The sequence below is a fragment of the Stylophora pistillata genome, chromosome 12, assembly GCF_964205215.1.
Source record: "Stylophora pistillata chromosome 12, jaStyPist1.2, whole genome shotgun sequence".
NCBI lineage: Eukaryota > Metazoa > Cnidaria > Anthozoa > Scleractinia > Pocilloporidae > Stylophora > Stylophora pistillata.
The window spans coordinates 17,966,951-17,983,010 of record NC_142530.1 but is presented as its reverse complement, the minus strand read 5'-3'; the positions used below and the strand labels follow the sequence as shown (position 1 = coordinate 17,983,010).

The 16,060-nt window shown below is 39.1% G+C and overlaps 1 protein-coding gene and 2 pseudogenes across 3 annotated transcripts in view; all 3 read right to left on the bottom strand.

Moving 5' to 3' along the window:
• Window positions 1-9,663, bottom strand: part of LOC111331493 (semaphorin-5B) — a 33,895-nt gene extending 24,232 nt beyond the window's left edge. Inside the window, exons 1-2 of one of the 3 annotated variants that reach the window (XM_088740355.1) lie at window positions 9,618-9,663; window positions 2,434-2,485 (exon numbers count right to left, since the gene is read on the bottom strand). The gene's annotated coding sequence lies outside the window, so the exon portion shown is untranslated. Of the gene's footprint in view, window positions 1-159; window positions 292-1,978; window positions 1,996-2,433; window positions 2,486-9,617 lie in introns of those variants that run through there. The other 2 variants (XM_088740356.1, XM_088740354.1) reach the window with 2 other exon arrangements.
• Window positions 2,747-3,894, bottom strand: LOC148719050 (uncharacterized; annotated as a pseudogene).
• A 4,544-nt stretch (window positions 9,664-14,207) lies between the features above and the next one.
• LOC148719049 (uncharacterized) lies at window positions 14,208-15,549 on the bottom strand (annotated as a pseudogene).
• Between the last annotated feature and the right edge of the window lie 511 nt (window positions 15,550-16,060).

Sequence of the window (16,060 nt, the reverse complement as noted above, 5' to 3'; positions counted from 1 at the left end):
CGATTTACGGACGGAGAACAAAAGACCCTCTTCCGCCCTCATAACATAACTCTACGTGATCACTAACCATAACCGAACGGGTTGCTTTTGTGAGTCCAATGAGATTTAATCATACTGTAAACACTAAAAAGCCTCAAAAATTCTACTCGAACAATTCACCTTTTGAATTCGTCGCGTGGAACAATCAATCAGGCCTGTTCCCGGTCTCCGCGCGTTTTTTATGTCATATAGCACGTCAACAAATAACAGTGTTTTAAGGGATATTGATAACGATCTTGTTTCATCAGGTAAAGATATCAATGAATTTAGTGTCACTTCAACCCACAAGTCTCTCTGTGCGACGGCTGTTGGAGGCCCTCCAATTCATTATCTGCGCCAAAAGGCCGTAACAGCAATTATAATCCCACTCAGGTCACATATACACAGGCGACAAAATGAAGAACTGAAGTGACTCACCGCTTGATAAGTCAGGTTATTTACTTTTAATTCTTAAGCTTTAATAAATCATTCGCAAATAACACCCACAATTATTTGGAATATTTTCACGGACGCCGACCACTGATGATCTGTTCCAGGTCATTCCTCGCTCTCTTCGATTAGACTAGACTAATCGAGGGGGTAAACTTGTCAAAAAACTGATTTAAATTGGATTTCGCTCTTTAAAAACATAATTCTTTTGCTCTAAGTGGTACTCAATTTTTCGGAGATGTTGACAAAATTGACGTACAATTTTCATCGCAACCTTAAAAGGGATTACCAGGCAATTAGGTGAAAATTTGTTCTTTGCCGCACCCGAAGCCTCTTGTTTGTTCCGAAGCTGTTTGTTTGACTTTGCTTCTCGTTAATTAACCTAATTTCCTGCCCATTAACTTCTGTAACACACAGATGTTACATGAAATTCCTGATATTCTCAAATTAGACAAAAGAAACTACTTTATTTGGGCAAAATAAAAGACCATATTATGAGACTGTTGCTTCAATATGAAGGACAATGATCTGATGCATTTGCGAAACTGACGTAAAATTGGAGGAAATACGTCATGGATTGCTCCTTTTTATATTTCACACCTAAACCACTGATTCAAAGGATTCATTTCCTTTCAGCCCTGATTTGCAAAAGAAAGTTAACCTTGGTAACAGTTCTAAGGAAAAGAAGACCAAAATACTCTTAGGAATTTGGAAACGGAAGTTGAAAAGAAATGACACCAAAACAAACAAACAAAATTAGAAAACGAAAAAAAATGGAATTTTCAGAAAAAGATGCTAAAGTCTAACAATGACTCATTTGACGCTCAAAACAAGTATGAGCACTTGAGGCAAGCAAGCACGTGCTAATGCTTCTTGGAAGCACATGTACGTTCCCAGACTCCCAAAGCCATTCGAAAATTTTAAAGCAATCGGCGTAAACCTGCACAAGATTATTTCGCATGTTACAACTGCATAAATTTCGACTTGATGGCAAGCCGCTGATCGAGAATACGGGATCTTCTTACAAACACTGAGTTCCTTGATCACGAGCAGTTCCCTCGATCCTCCTCTAGTTGCGAGAAGGAAAAACGGTGCCAAACTCGACATCTTAAAATTTCAGCTTATTCTCTATGAATCTTGATTCAATTTTTCAATATCTCAGGGAAAAAACTTCCTACCTGATAGCTGATATTACAATAACTTAGGTGAAAGTCGGGGTTCTGCCACGCCACAAAATTAAACGCTTGCCATTCACGTCCCATGAAAATAATGATCATGTCGAGGCGAGATAGGGTCAGTGTCCACTCTTGTGATGTAATTCGTGCATCAGGCTGGTTTGGCGAAATTCGTGCAAGCACGAATAACTTCAAACTGGTGTCAATGCGCTCTTTTTTGATATAGGAATATTTTCCATTAATATTGAGGCTGAAATTGGGCGAATACGTTCACGATATACATGCATGCAAAGTTTCAGTTTTAATTTTTGAATAACATAAATTTATGTACGTACTCTATTTTACTCTCAAGAGGTTTGGTAAATTCAATTCATTTCCTGGCAGAGGGGGCATTATTTCTATCAAACCAAATTCTGATAAAAAAAGAAATAAAGAAAGTTTTCACGATAGTTGATCATTTCAAACGATTAATAATCATGATTGCGTAAGAAGTTTAATGGCGTCAGTAATGATTAACTATTTCTTTTTATTATGTACAATGTAGCCAAGAATCTTCAGTTTCGCCCGATCAAATCTATTCCAAATGATGCTAAACAAGTTCATTGTTACAGAAAAGAGTGTACAGCGAGAAATGAAAGCATGTTCTTTGGTGAATTAAGAAAAATCTCGAAAATAAAAGAAAAACTGTACAGTATGACTAGTGCTAATAGACAGGCAATCACGTATAGGATGTACTGGTTGAGGCCCATATAATTACGGATATATACAAAAAGCTCTATGGTAAACATACCTCTCAGTTAAAATTGTTTTAAAAACGTTCTTCAGCTTTCCGTCGAGTAGCCCTGGAGGATGAAATCAGAAAATTATTTTTGAATGAAGCTCTTCATAAAAAGTGAGAGCTGGAAGCGTTATCTAATTTCATAAATGTTTTGTCTGACCGATGACAGTTTTGATTTTTCTGCCCGGTTACCAATATTTCTAGTCGATCAGATGACTATCACATTTTAAACAGTTTTAATCCTTTATCTTGCGAGATCTGATCCGTTGCCATCCTCGGAGACCCAGGGGCTGAGTCGATTTCAAGTTAGGGCATGAAGAGCCCCTGGGTCTCCGAGGATGATCCGTTGCATGATTCTCCATTCTACTATCTCCTCATTTCCTTGTAAATCAGTCAGGAGAATTTGGTATTTGATTTAAACATCTTCCGGCATTCGCTAATAATTTTGCGCATTCTCATGACCGTCCGCATTTAGCAGGATAATGTTTAAAATTTTGAGGAGAACTTGCAACCTGATCGCTTCTGCTGACATTCGAAAGGGGTCTCTGTACAACGCGGAGCGGATAGATGCGGATCGATGGCGGATGCGGATAGAAAAATGCGGATGAAAAATTGCGGATGGAAAAATGCGGGTAGAAAAGAAAATCGGTTGGAAAAAAAAAAAACATTAAACATGTCATTACAGTAAAAAAGGGGGTTGACAGGCCTACACGACTCCCCAGCGCGTGTTTAGAATAGCTTATGCAAAGTTTGGCCCTCACAAGTGTCTTTGAGCGATCGCCCTCTTTTGTAAGATATGAGCGGCGGATTTTTGTATAATTCGCTCAGTAATGGCTGTGTTTCTATTAAATGCCAGTGTCTCATGAGAATTTTCTTTAGGTTTGGCACTAATGGTTGGTATTGTGTAACAAAAGGCAAGATTCGTTGGTTCGTCTTCGGTTTCTGTTGAAGAGCTAGTTTCCTGTTTTTCAAATTCACCTCTGAGAAGGTTGTGTTAATGAGGTCGTCTGGGTAGCATCTCTTTAGCAAATGGCTTTGAAATTTGCAATTTTCTCCTCGAATATTGTTTGAGAGGAGTTTGTTCTGAGAAGTCTAAGAGCCTCTCCTTTTATGAAGCCTTTCTTAACTCCTTGTGGGTGACAGGAACTATGGTGTATACTAAAATGTCTCAGTTTGTCAGTTAAAATGAGTACGCACATCAAGGATTCCGTCCTTTTCGAATCGTTCGCCTTTGCGTAGATGTAGGTGACTAGGAATGTTGTTTCCTTATCGGAAATTTCAGCCGTAAATTTTATTGTTGGGTGATGATTGTTTGCTTTTTCAATGAAACGTTCTATTGTTGCTTTGTTTGTACTCCACCGACGAGAAGATGTCGTCTATGTAACGTTTCCAAACAAGCGGTTTTGAAAGGCTTTTGTCAAGAATTTCTATCTCTACCTTGTTCATGAAAATATTAGAAAAGGCGACTGCCATTTTCGTGCCCATGGCCGTAGCATGTGTTTGAAGGTAGTGCTTTCCATTAAAATGGAAGGAATTTTCCTGGAGACTGATTAGCCTAAGCGCTTGTTTTAGTAGTTGTGTAGGGATAGGAGTTCCGTTTCTGTAGAATATTTCGTATGGCTTTGCATACAGCGTCTATTCTTTCCTCTTGTGGTATATTTGTATAGAAGCTCGTAACGTCCATTGAAACAAGTATTTCGTTCTCCGGGAGTTTCGTGGTTTCTATGAAATTGACGAAGTCTATAGTATCCTTGAGATATGACTTTTGTTTTTGTGCGGGGGTTCGACATAGCGGGGTTCGACTGTAAGGACAAGTTTAATTTTTTTTTTTTCCGACCGATTTTTTTTTCTATCCGCATTTTTCCATCCGCGATTTTTCATCCCAATTTTTCTATCCGCATCCGCCATCCGCATCTATCCGGTCCTCGTTTTACAGAGACCCATTCGAAAGGGTTCAAAGGAAACATCTCAAAACACAAACAAACAAACAAACAACCGCTTGCGCATGATCGGACCTTGCGATAATTGATGCCAAGATTTGTTCGATAATCATGATGCGTAAACAAAATTACTCGAAACAAGCATTTCTATTTTTGATAAATGAATGTTAATCGTTGTCTCACGAGTTATCAAGGTTACTGCCAATTGAAAAGTCAAGCTATTAATATCGAGGATGGCGGAATTTCGATTGCAATACGCCCGTCGGCATGTAATCTGGCGCTTGACGAAGACTAGCGCTCCAGCAGTCGAAAGCCAAGCGCCATGATGTTCGGTTGATAGCATGAAGGTACAAATTCTAGATCGTGAGGCATACGATGAATCATTCATTTCTCATCGTAACCCCGATAATCAATCACAAAACATTTTTTACGGTCGATAATGAACTCCTAGTCTGTAATTCCCTCTGGTATGGGATTATAAGTACTTACGACAAAATTGCATTAAATTTTTTCAACTGAAGAATGAGCTAAAAATCCAACGACCTTCCTTGAAGTGATAGGGATCCCGACCAACACAATAAGTTTCCAATAAGAATAAATAACAACAGGGCGTTGGATAGGAATGCTGTTACCAGATCCGCTATCTTCAGACTGAGTGCACACGCGCACGTGAAGGAGTGAAAAGTTTGTTGGAACCGAATTTATTATATACATACCGAAATTTAGGCGCCAAAAAGCATCGAGGTAAAAACAGTCTCTTCGCGCTAGGAGCCAGCTGACTGGTCATACGATTTTTTTTCACTAGTGAGAAACGACGTATCGACGCTCTGATTGGCTAAATCATTATTTTCACTAGTGAACAAAACCAGACCTCTCAACCTCAAAACACCAAAAATCTGGAGACTGATGTAAAAAAATCTGGAGATTTCACAAGAGACTGGTTATGATGACCTAATTTGGAACAGGTGTTCCATATATGGTCATGGACAACCCACGGTGTTTCCAGCGAACAGACGGACGAAGAACGTAACAGCTTGATTTGTAACGGATTTGCATAGAATTGGCACAAAAAAACTCACCTCTAGCAAGGTATAAATGAAATTATACAAAAAATTTATCCTTTTAGCTTACGCCTCTATTTATCGTGAGATTTGTCTGTCTCGTCGTGAGACCGTGAGATTGAACTGAAAATCGTGAGACTTGAGAGGTCTGCAAAACCGTGTCGCTCGCTCGCCGCTCCTCTTGACTGACAAATAGCACATTTTTAGGCGCATTTTTCTTTAGAAAGATGGCTTCAAATCAGACTAACCGTTTTCAGAGCCTAGATTCATCAATAGAAGAGTTCACAGACGGACAGGAAAATGAAAACACCAAGAAAAAGACCAAACACGATGTCGCTCTGTTCCACGAATTTCTTGTTTTGAAAGGCGAAACAAAAACAAAAAAAATTAAGACTCGGGTTTTCACTTCTTTATTTCAAATTTTGAACTTCCATAGAACTATTTCGACATATTTTCAGGATGTCTTAATTTATTCTACCTAGTTCTGCCTTTTAACGGCATTTCGCTTGATAATTTAGAGGTAAAGAAATATTTTACAAGGAAGCCATTTCAGTGCAACTCCCGAACGGCTGCTTGACCGCGCGTTGCTTTCCTTTGAAAGAAAATAAAGATATGTTTATCTCTGAGTTCTGTTCGCTTATGAATCTCGGTAGTATATAATAAATAAGTTATTTCACGGTTAGTTCACTTGTACGATTTTTATTCACTAGTTGTGAACAAAAATCGTACGCGCTCACCAATCGTGAAATAACCTACAATTGGAGAGCTTTAAAGCACCAGACGTTCTTGAGGTCACGAACGCCTACCGGAAGTCATTAGAGGAACTATGTACATACTGCGCATGTCATAACGTTTACGTGGTCACGTCGCAGACGCTAGAACGCCACTTTTCAGGTTGAGGGTAGGACGCCACAAAAATATGCTGTTATTTTGTTCATAGGAGATAAATTATTGACTCAAAACCATAAAAAGCTCTTCTGCTTTTCATTAAGTGATTAAAAAACGTTTTCGTAGCGCGTAAAGTGGTTTTTGCTTAATCGATAGAATAAACGGGATTCGACAATGGCAGAATCTTCTCGCCAAGTCTGGGTGAGTTAAGTCATTTGATTTCATGTCCATTTGAATCATCAGATGCACAACTAAGATTTTTTTAAACCGGGTTTAAGCTTATCACAAAATACTTTGAGCGATAATTTAGAATTAAGACACTTAGCGACATTTAGATACGACAACAAAGTGCAAAATGAGATAGATGATTGTCTTTGTGCATCGGTTGTATTTTGTATCTGCACATTGTATATCGTATGCATGCTTGCTAGGTTTTGAGCAACCGACTACAAACATAAGAATAGCAAATCTCGCTGTGGTTAACGAATTTAGAAAATGAGAAATGGTCCTCTAGGCATCCAGATCATGCACTGAAAACTTCATGCTCGCTCGTTTGTTCGCATTGTTTACACAACTATGAAGTGGTAAATTTCAAGGCGCCTAATAAATATGAAAGACGAATTATTCATTCTGTCAAGAAAGTGGGGTAAAGAAACTTATTCCCTTGCTCATTAAGGTCATATCTCTAGCATCTTTTAGCAAAGACATGTTAACACGGGTAGAAGTCCGTGTCTGAAAAACGTCGACTGCTCAACCTTCCTATTTCGCGCCAAGAACGAAGGCCTCGATCCAGTCTTACGCGGCTTCTCTGCCGTTCGCGCGTGTTGTCAAGAACATCTGGTGCTCAAGCTCTCTATTATCTGTGGTTAGACGTTATCTCTTGAAATACGGTGTTTCAAGAAAGGATGTGACCCCAGTTTCCTCCGACCCACTCTCTAACTGGTGCCAAGAAAAACAGAAATTTCATATATTTTCTTGATTGGCAGCCAAGGCGCAACTCTGAAGGGGGGTCAAAAAATTAAGCGTCGATAAGACTAATCTGGTAACCAGATCCCAACGTGTAACTATTGGCCGTGGAAGGTCTGGGTAAGAGACACGATTAGACCACAGTTGAATGCTGCCTGAGTAGTATTCCATGCATTCTCTTTCTATTTGACTGAAGTGATCGCTTCAAATTGATTATTTGATGGTTTCTGAAAAGATCTGAACTGAATAAATATAGGTGAGATAGGAAGGACACGCGCAATTTACGAAATGAAACAGGATTGTTCAACATGGGATATTTCATTGAGTCTTACATGCTTGCAAACACACTTGTAACAACAATAAATCTTCATGCATTACCATTCCAGCTGTCAGTCAAATATCCAAAATCTTAGAGAAAAGCAAGTTAATAATGAGTTGGCGGTATGTTGTTATAAATGGGATGTAGATTTAAAAATCAGCTTAGTAAAAAATCTCATCAGACTGAGCCCTTTCCTTTGTCGGAGTCCGACTTATTTATCAACGTGTGGAATTTCGAGACTACCACGTCGTCGTTATTAACTTCTGTAATCAGATTCGAAATGTCTGGTTTGATCAAGCTAGTCAACAGACTTTATAAGCGTTAAGAAAACTGAAGAAAAGATGCAAAAAAAGTTGACTGCGGGAGAAGACATCTAGTCTACTTTGTAGCCCAAGTTCGCGGTTTTGTAAAATTGTTGGGAAAAAAGGAAGTAAACAGTTCCAAGAAAGGACGGATGGTCTAACAGGTTATTTTTGGAAACGGGTTAAAGACAGCCTTTTGTCTCATCTTGACAGATGCTTATGCACAAACTTACCGCTGAATGATGCAATCCGTCATGAAGGAAAAAAAATAATACAGAGTAATGGCCGCAGAATTCTGGGAAAACAGAATTGATAGACTTCGCCTTGACTCTGAATAGAAGCGTTCGTTTACGCCACGCAAACGGGTGAAACTCGAGTAAGCGAAATATTAGCATCGACAGGCCGGTGACATGTACGCTAGTTTGCAAGGCAAATCTCCAGTCGATTAATGATTATTTGCAAATAAAACATATGTATCCTATTTCCTGTCAGCGAAAAATCATTTGGAAGGGTGGGAATATACTATATCGAGAAAAGCCGGATTGTTTAAGGAGTTATTTTAGGAAATAAGTCGCCCTTTTGTTTCATTTTGACGGATCGAAACCCTTTTAGCATTAAATTGCTCATTACTTGCTGAACAAACAGAAGGAATCATTCAACAGTTGTGATGGAAAGAGATAAAAGTGCCGCTGGGGATAAAGTTCTCAGAAATTGTATCAGCCGACTTCCTGCAAAGGTGCTGAGCCGGTTGATTCACGTTGATTAACTCTAATCCGGGGTTCAAAGTTCTTTAAAAAAGAGTACACATTTTCTCCTAGGTGTGTGTATGTTGTTCTAATGAGCTAACTGACGTCTTGTAGGTTCTTTCAGGGTATTATTCTAGTAAGACGAAAGCTCAACTCCATAAAACATAAACTGGAAAATCTTTTCGATGCTGGAAAACTTGACGACCAGGCATTTAACTCTAAAACCTCCTTAAGCTTATGTTAATCGTGTTTTGAGAATTCGACGTTGTCGGACTGTGCTGTACTTCTTTGAGGGATGCGATCGACAATGGCCATGACGCTTTCAAAACAGTTACAAGAGATATGGCAAACCTCTATGCTAAAAAAATACTAGTTACCTTTCTTGGAAGGCTGAATCAATTCGAAAAATTTCTGTTTCACTGTCTTCTTCGATCCCTCGTCTTGCACTTTAACTGTTTATATGCACTCGATATACACCCTTAAGTACAACCCACGAATTTCTTAAGTGCCAATATGGTGGTAATGTCATCAAATGTGAGTATGATGTATTCAAGGAACAGCTGGCCTCACAAAAAATTTCTCCCTAATAAGTTCTTTTATCGTTTCATTTGAATTATAATTTTCCAATCGACTCGTGCGTGGATCACATGAAAAGTGGTACGAAACGAATGCTATGTCGCGGTACATACGTTAGTAGTTACAGTTAATATCCTCTGATATTTACATTGACAAAAGTTGTGTGCACTTTTTATGCTCGTAATCTATTATTTACTCTTAAAAGTCACTGTGTTATCATAACTCTTAACGGTTACTCGTAAATGAAAACACGATAAGAACGAAAAAGTGTTTTAAAACGTTGTTGCAAAGGACACCGTGTTCAGTTCTTAAGTTAGTTTCTTGTATAACCTGGGAAACGAACAGGTTTGAAAAAAAAAAGAGAGATTCAGAGATCTGTTATATTACAAGGTACTCACCGCGATCGATAAGTTTTCTTCGTTGGTTTACGGCAGAAATTCCGGAGTTCTTTTCGATCGCACTTTCCTACGCAAATAAAGGCGTTTGTTTAAATAGATCTCTTTATATGGCATTCCAAAAAGAGAGTGAAATGTAAATTTAGTCAGTTTCATCTCCACGTAACATGACTCTATTTTTCCTTTCTTATATTTACAAGTTCCTGAATGAGAAGGTCGTGAGCCCTACTCAGATCTGACGGCCCTTCCTGTATCTTCATACGACCTTTCTCTTTCATCTTTGTTTTCATGAAAATTTAATTGTTTCTACCTCAAAACGATGTTCCACTTAGTTGCACTGCAATTTTAATTGTACGAAACCAACATTAACATATTAATCGGATCCTCCCGATTATAAAATGAATAAAAAGTCTTCTTTAAGAATCTATAACTAATGCAGTTGCCAAAGCTGTGTAAAACAGGTAACACATTTTTTAAAGTATAGGTATTGATACTTTTTTCAAATAGCGTCTTACGCACAGGAAACAGAGCCAGATATGGCACGCGATACGTGACGTGAGACAACTGTCGATCACACAAAAGCATGACAGGAAGAAACACCCTAAAAAAAAACAGGAAAATAATGAGGCTGGCACGCCTACGCTAGAGAATGTCTCATAAGTTGTCCTTACAGTATTTCCTGCAGTTTTAGAAAACAAGCGATCCCATGTCGCAGTCTATTTACGTGGTTCATTCTCGGGTTGTCAAGGACCTCGATAGACTCTTAGCAGCCGATTTCCGTGTTGCGTGACGAGCCGTCTTTTCTTGTGGCAGATAATGCTCATAAGAGGCTCCTTGTCATGGACGTTAAAACGATTAAAAAAAAAATATTTGCCACTGATGAAGGTGGTTCCAATAATCACTTGCGTTGAAGTAAGCTGAAGGGAAAGAACTTTGACAGTCTTTACCACAAATATTACAACAACTGAAATCCCTATTCTGGCCCTCGTGGCTTAGTCCTTACTGCGCATAATTTCGGTTGCAGGAGTCACGGTAATAAGTTTTCTTGAAATCGGTAGGCAAAGTTTCGTGTATACTGAACTCCAAGAGGAGAGTTGAGACAGCGAGATATTTTTCCGCCGATTGCCAATGACAAGCACAAAACTCTCGCGCGGAACACTCGCGCGGAACACTCGCGCGGAACACTCGCGCAGAACACTCGGGGATAATGGGACTGTTTACCTTCATTGAGCAAAAGGTGGATAATTGTTTCGGTAAAATTACACACTGAGGTGATTACCAATGCTTGCTTGCGTAATTTTTCCGTCTAATTTTTCTCTTTACCAACACGTTATTAAGAAAAGGAGCGACGGCGCATTTTGAATAAAGGTATGATACAAAGCTCGACCAATCGTAGCGAGCGCATTTTTAGTTTCACGTGATCGGCTATACGAAATCAAGAATGTGAAGCAACACTTGACCAATAATATCGTAGACCTTCGACGAAATCACATGCGAAATTATTTTGAAGAGAATAAACGTCCCCTTGTCGTTCCGTGAACCCGCCAAAATAACTCTCCCTCCCCCCCCCTCCTTCCTTCTTTTCAACAACGTTAAGATTTAAAACTGAATACCGAGTATCTCTTTTTTTTTTTTTCAGCATAAAGATGTCAATTTGAGGGCGAAAAAACTCACCACACAAAGATTATAAATCATTCATCCCAGTTCACCGCTGGCCATTATTGTTTTTAACCAGTGCTTTTAAACAGCTGGCAATGTTTTTCTTTGGTCAGTTAAGCTGCTTACACCTTTGGCACATCAAAATTTAAAACACAACGGAATAAGAATTATTAACGACACATTTGAAGACAGTGCACGAGAAGTGATTTTCTGAGAAAGGTATACACTGACTAAATAGCTATATTTTTTCACACAAATTTCCAAATGAATACCAACTTTGCTCGCTATAACACAATTCACACGCAGTTTTCAGTATACCGCGACTGGTTATTAAATCTTTCACCATTGAAAAATGACCAAACAAGGAAATAATCAACAACAGTTATATGTTGGCGACTCAGTGCCATTCAGCCAAAGTTGGGCCAAAATACGAAATTACGAGCGTATTTTTCCTTCTTTACAGCACGCTTACCAGAGGGTTTTAATTTTTTTTCAAGAAAACCGGTTAATTATTAACGATTTTTTAAGAAAAACTGAGGGAAATTCACAATGCTGCTCCCTTTCTCACGTCTTTCTGTTCTACTGTTCCCCAATATAAATAGGATGTCTTCGAGTCATCGGCCGGTTCGGAGAACGTCATGCGATTAATATTATGCCATGCTGATTAAGTAAAACAAATAAAATTCGACGAAAGGTGCGATTCTGTTATCGAAAGAATAAAATTTCAGTTTCAATGAAGCTATAATAGCTCTCACTTTCCTCGAATGAAGAGTAAGCCCTATTTCACGGGCTCATAATTCTCTTCACGAACCGTAATAAGGAAATAAGGAAAACCAGCAAATTACTTTTTGGTCTATTTTCTAAAATACCTTCAGAATATTCTTCAGTCGTCCCCTTCAATTAGACAAGATCGCCAAAGTGTTTTCCTTTGTGTGTAGCGTTACCCTAAGAGATCAATTTGATCAAATATTCACGCCACAAGCCGCAAGCACAAAACAAACAAGTTACATAGATACCAATCAACATCTGCACGAAGTGAAGATTATTTTCTTCTTTCATGCACTGGTGATGGTAATCAATGCACTTGTCGACCAAAGGAATTTTTCTGTGATTCGAAAAATATCCGCAAATTTTAGGAACATGTTATTTGATAATCGTCAACTGCGATGTTAGTATACTCAAGGCGGAAAGTCAAACGTGGCGAGACAAACGTGATCATACGACTGAAAGAGTAAAAGTGACAGACAGGCAAACGTAACACGAGCTATATTTCCAGAAAGTATCAGGGTTCATCCTAGACAAACTGCTTTCCTTCTTACTAATCAATCTTTTTGAAACTAAAAGATAAATCATGAAATAGCTATTATATTTATTTCTGAGTTCCTCAGAGCACACTGCTCTGTAAACACATTTATTAGATCCTATTGCGAACTTTGGCAGGATTACCCTATAAGCGGCTTTCCCCTGCTGTTTCATAAATTTATTTCCCCTACTAAAGAGGATGTATTTGATTTTTTTAGTGCCGAGTAAACACGTTTTAAGGTAAACCACTGCATTTCTCTTGGTTGGCATCAACTCCGAAGAACATATCGATTGTGCTGGGAAGTGTGAAAATTCTTCGCAACCATGGGTGGGGTGGTGGTGGTGTTGGAGTTCAACTCGAACATACTTCAACTCAGGAAACCAAGAGGTAACATTGGAGCCGGTATTTGCCTATTTCCTATCTAGGAAATGGGCGTGGAATCGAGATTAAGTCAAAAATAGGCGAAAAGATGGTATTAAGGTTCTCAAATGCATGAGTCGCTTACCTTTTGACAATTCATGGCGTTTTTTTAAGTGAAGGAGACAACGCCCTCATGTAGAGGGGAAGTCCCATCTCGATCCTTTCCCAACGTTCATGAGATGGTGCATTTTGCTGGGAAACTCGCACAAACAAAGTGTAAATGTCAAGTCATGGCTTCTGCAAGCAGGCGAGGCCGTAATCTGTTCAAAGCAGCAAGTTTGCAAGAACGAGCGTAAAAAGGAAGGGAAGAGGGCAAACGGAAGAAACGAAGAGGACACTAAGAAGAGAGAACGAAGGACTGACATGCGTTAGGGAAAATTTAGTCCTCTTTCCGTGTGTTTGTTTTGGGACATATCTATTCGTAACTTTTCAGATTAAATCATTTCCGGTTTTATTCAAGTTCATTCGAGTTCTTTCGTTTTAGTGATTTAAAAAAATATAGCAAAGGCCACAGTAGTTTTTAAAAGGAATCAACTTAAAGATTTTAAATTGTTTCTTGCCCTTTTTTGTACACCTACATGTCGGTACTTTTGTTGTTCATTACTAGTTAAATTTTAGGTTAATAGAAATGTTAATGACCTTTAATTTCTGCAAAATTGGTTCTCATGATGGTTGGCAGCTGAATTTTTGCTCGTACTTTGTGTTTATACTAAACTTAACACAAACATCTCGCTGATAAGCAGAAATTTGAAATTACCTCTCACTCTTATTTCCTAAGCTGCTCGACCGTAATTAAGAAGGCATATTTATAACGTTAGCGCTGCGAATTCTCATTCAAGTTTGTTCTTGTTAAAGGCCTATAGTTTATTGTATCTGCTTTCTTAATTTTGACATTCTTTCCGCCATAGAAACATATGGAATATTTAAGCATGAATCGTTTTACTTCGGAGACTTGTTCCGCCCCTTTGTGTCCTTATTCAAATATTGTAAATTTAGAGAACAATAGAAGCACGCGTTCGATAGTAAGTTCGATAGTAAGTATGATCCCGCGACTACATCCTGCGATTACAGTGTTAGATGGGGTTGACAGGCCTACACGACTCCCTAGCGCGTGTTTAGAGTAGCCTATTCAAAGTTTAGCCCTCACGAGTGTCTTTGAGCGACCGCCCTCTTTTGTAAAATACGAGCGGCGGATTTTGTATAGTTCGCTCAGTAGTGGTTGTGTTTCTATTAAATGCCAGTTTTTCATGAGAATTTGCTTTCTGTGTGGCACTGATGGTTGGTATTGTGTAACAAAAGGCAAGATTCGTTGGCTCGTCTTCGGTTTCTGTTGAAGAGCTAATTTCCTGTTTTTGAAATTCACCTCTGAGAGGGTTGTGTTAATGAGGTCCTCTGGATAGCCTCTCTTCAACAAATGCGCTTTAAAATTTGCAATTTTCTCCTGGAATATCGTTTGAGAGGAGTTTGTTCTGAGAAGTCTAAGGGCCTCCCCTTTTATGAAGCCTTTCTTAACTCCTTGTGGGTGACAGGAACTATAGTGTGTATACTAAAATGAATTGCGTCCTTTTCGAATCGTTCGCCTTTGTAGCCGTGTCCAGGAATGTTGTTTGATTCCTTATCAGAAATTTCAGCCATAAATTTTATTGTTGGACGATGGTTGTTTGCTTTTTCAATGAAACGTTCTATTGTTGCTTTGTTTGGGCTCCATAGCGAGAAGATGTCGTCTATGTAACGTTTCCAAACAAGCGGTTTGAAAAGGCTTTTGTCAAGGATTTCTCTCTCTGCCTTGTTGGTGAAAATATTAGAAAAGGCGACTGCCATTTTCGTGCCCATGGTCGTACCATGTGTTTGAAGGTAGTGTTTTCCATCAAAATGGAAAGAATTTTCTTGGAGAATTAGACTAAGCGCTTGTTTTAGTAGTTGTGTAGGGATAGGAGTTCCGTTTCTGTAGTATATTTCGTATGCTTTGCATACAGTGTCTATTCCTTCCTCTTGTGGTACATTTGTATATAAGCTCATAACGTCCATCGAAACAACTTTTACGTTCTCCGGGACTTTCGTATGAAATTGACGAAGTCTGTAGTATCCTTAAGATGCGACTTTTGTTTTTGTGCTATCGGCTGAAGGAGTTTGTCGACAAATGATGATAGGTTTCTCTGTAAGGCCATCACACCCTGACACTAGGGAATTTAAGCAAACCACGACGGCGACGGCAACGAGAACGTGGAAAAACAATAGATCTAATTGGCAGAACAATAGCCCAGCATGTGCGTTTTAAAACTTTGTACATTTCTCAGCCGTCCTTTGCAAAACAACAATGTGAAATCCCCAAAATTTGGTTCGTCTGCGAACCGAAACGGCGGCGGCAAATTATTTTAATTTACATTTGGAACTCAATGCCACTTTTATGCGTTATGTTGAGTTTAAGGTCTGGCGCCCTATGAGACGGTAAACACATGCAGCCATTTTCGAAATTCTAACTAAAAGTAGAAACTCATTTTTTAATCGACGTCTTCCGTGGCGTTGCCGTCGTGACTGCTTAAGTTCCCTACTATCGGTCTGCCGACCGGGGAAGGTTTGTGTATTTTTGTTAGGGTGTAGAATTCTGGAATTCGAGGCGGATTTGGGGTTTGAAAAAGCCATTTTTTTAGTCATGTCGTCTATATGACTGCCATTGTAGAGGTCTGCAATAAGTCATCTGACCTTATAGTCCGTCTCTTTGACCATGGGTGATGCAAGAGGCCTGTAGTTATCTTTGTTATCTAGTAGAGTTTGGCCTTCTAAAATTTTGTCGCGTTTGTTCATGACTACGGTTGCTGTTCCTTTGTCGGCCTTTCTGAGGTTTAACTCAGAGTCACGTTTCAAGGCTCCCAGCGCCTTACGTTCGGCCGGAAGCAAATTACCTGGCGTTCAATTTTTCTTTCGTGGCTTCTCTACTCGAACGATCTCCTCGTTGTTCACGGTAAGCCAACCGGTCAGCTCCTCGATTAAACCTTCGTCTAATAAAATTCTAATCCGTGAAGTACTACTTGGTGTCAGATAAAGATATTTCAATTCTAGGGTA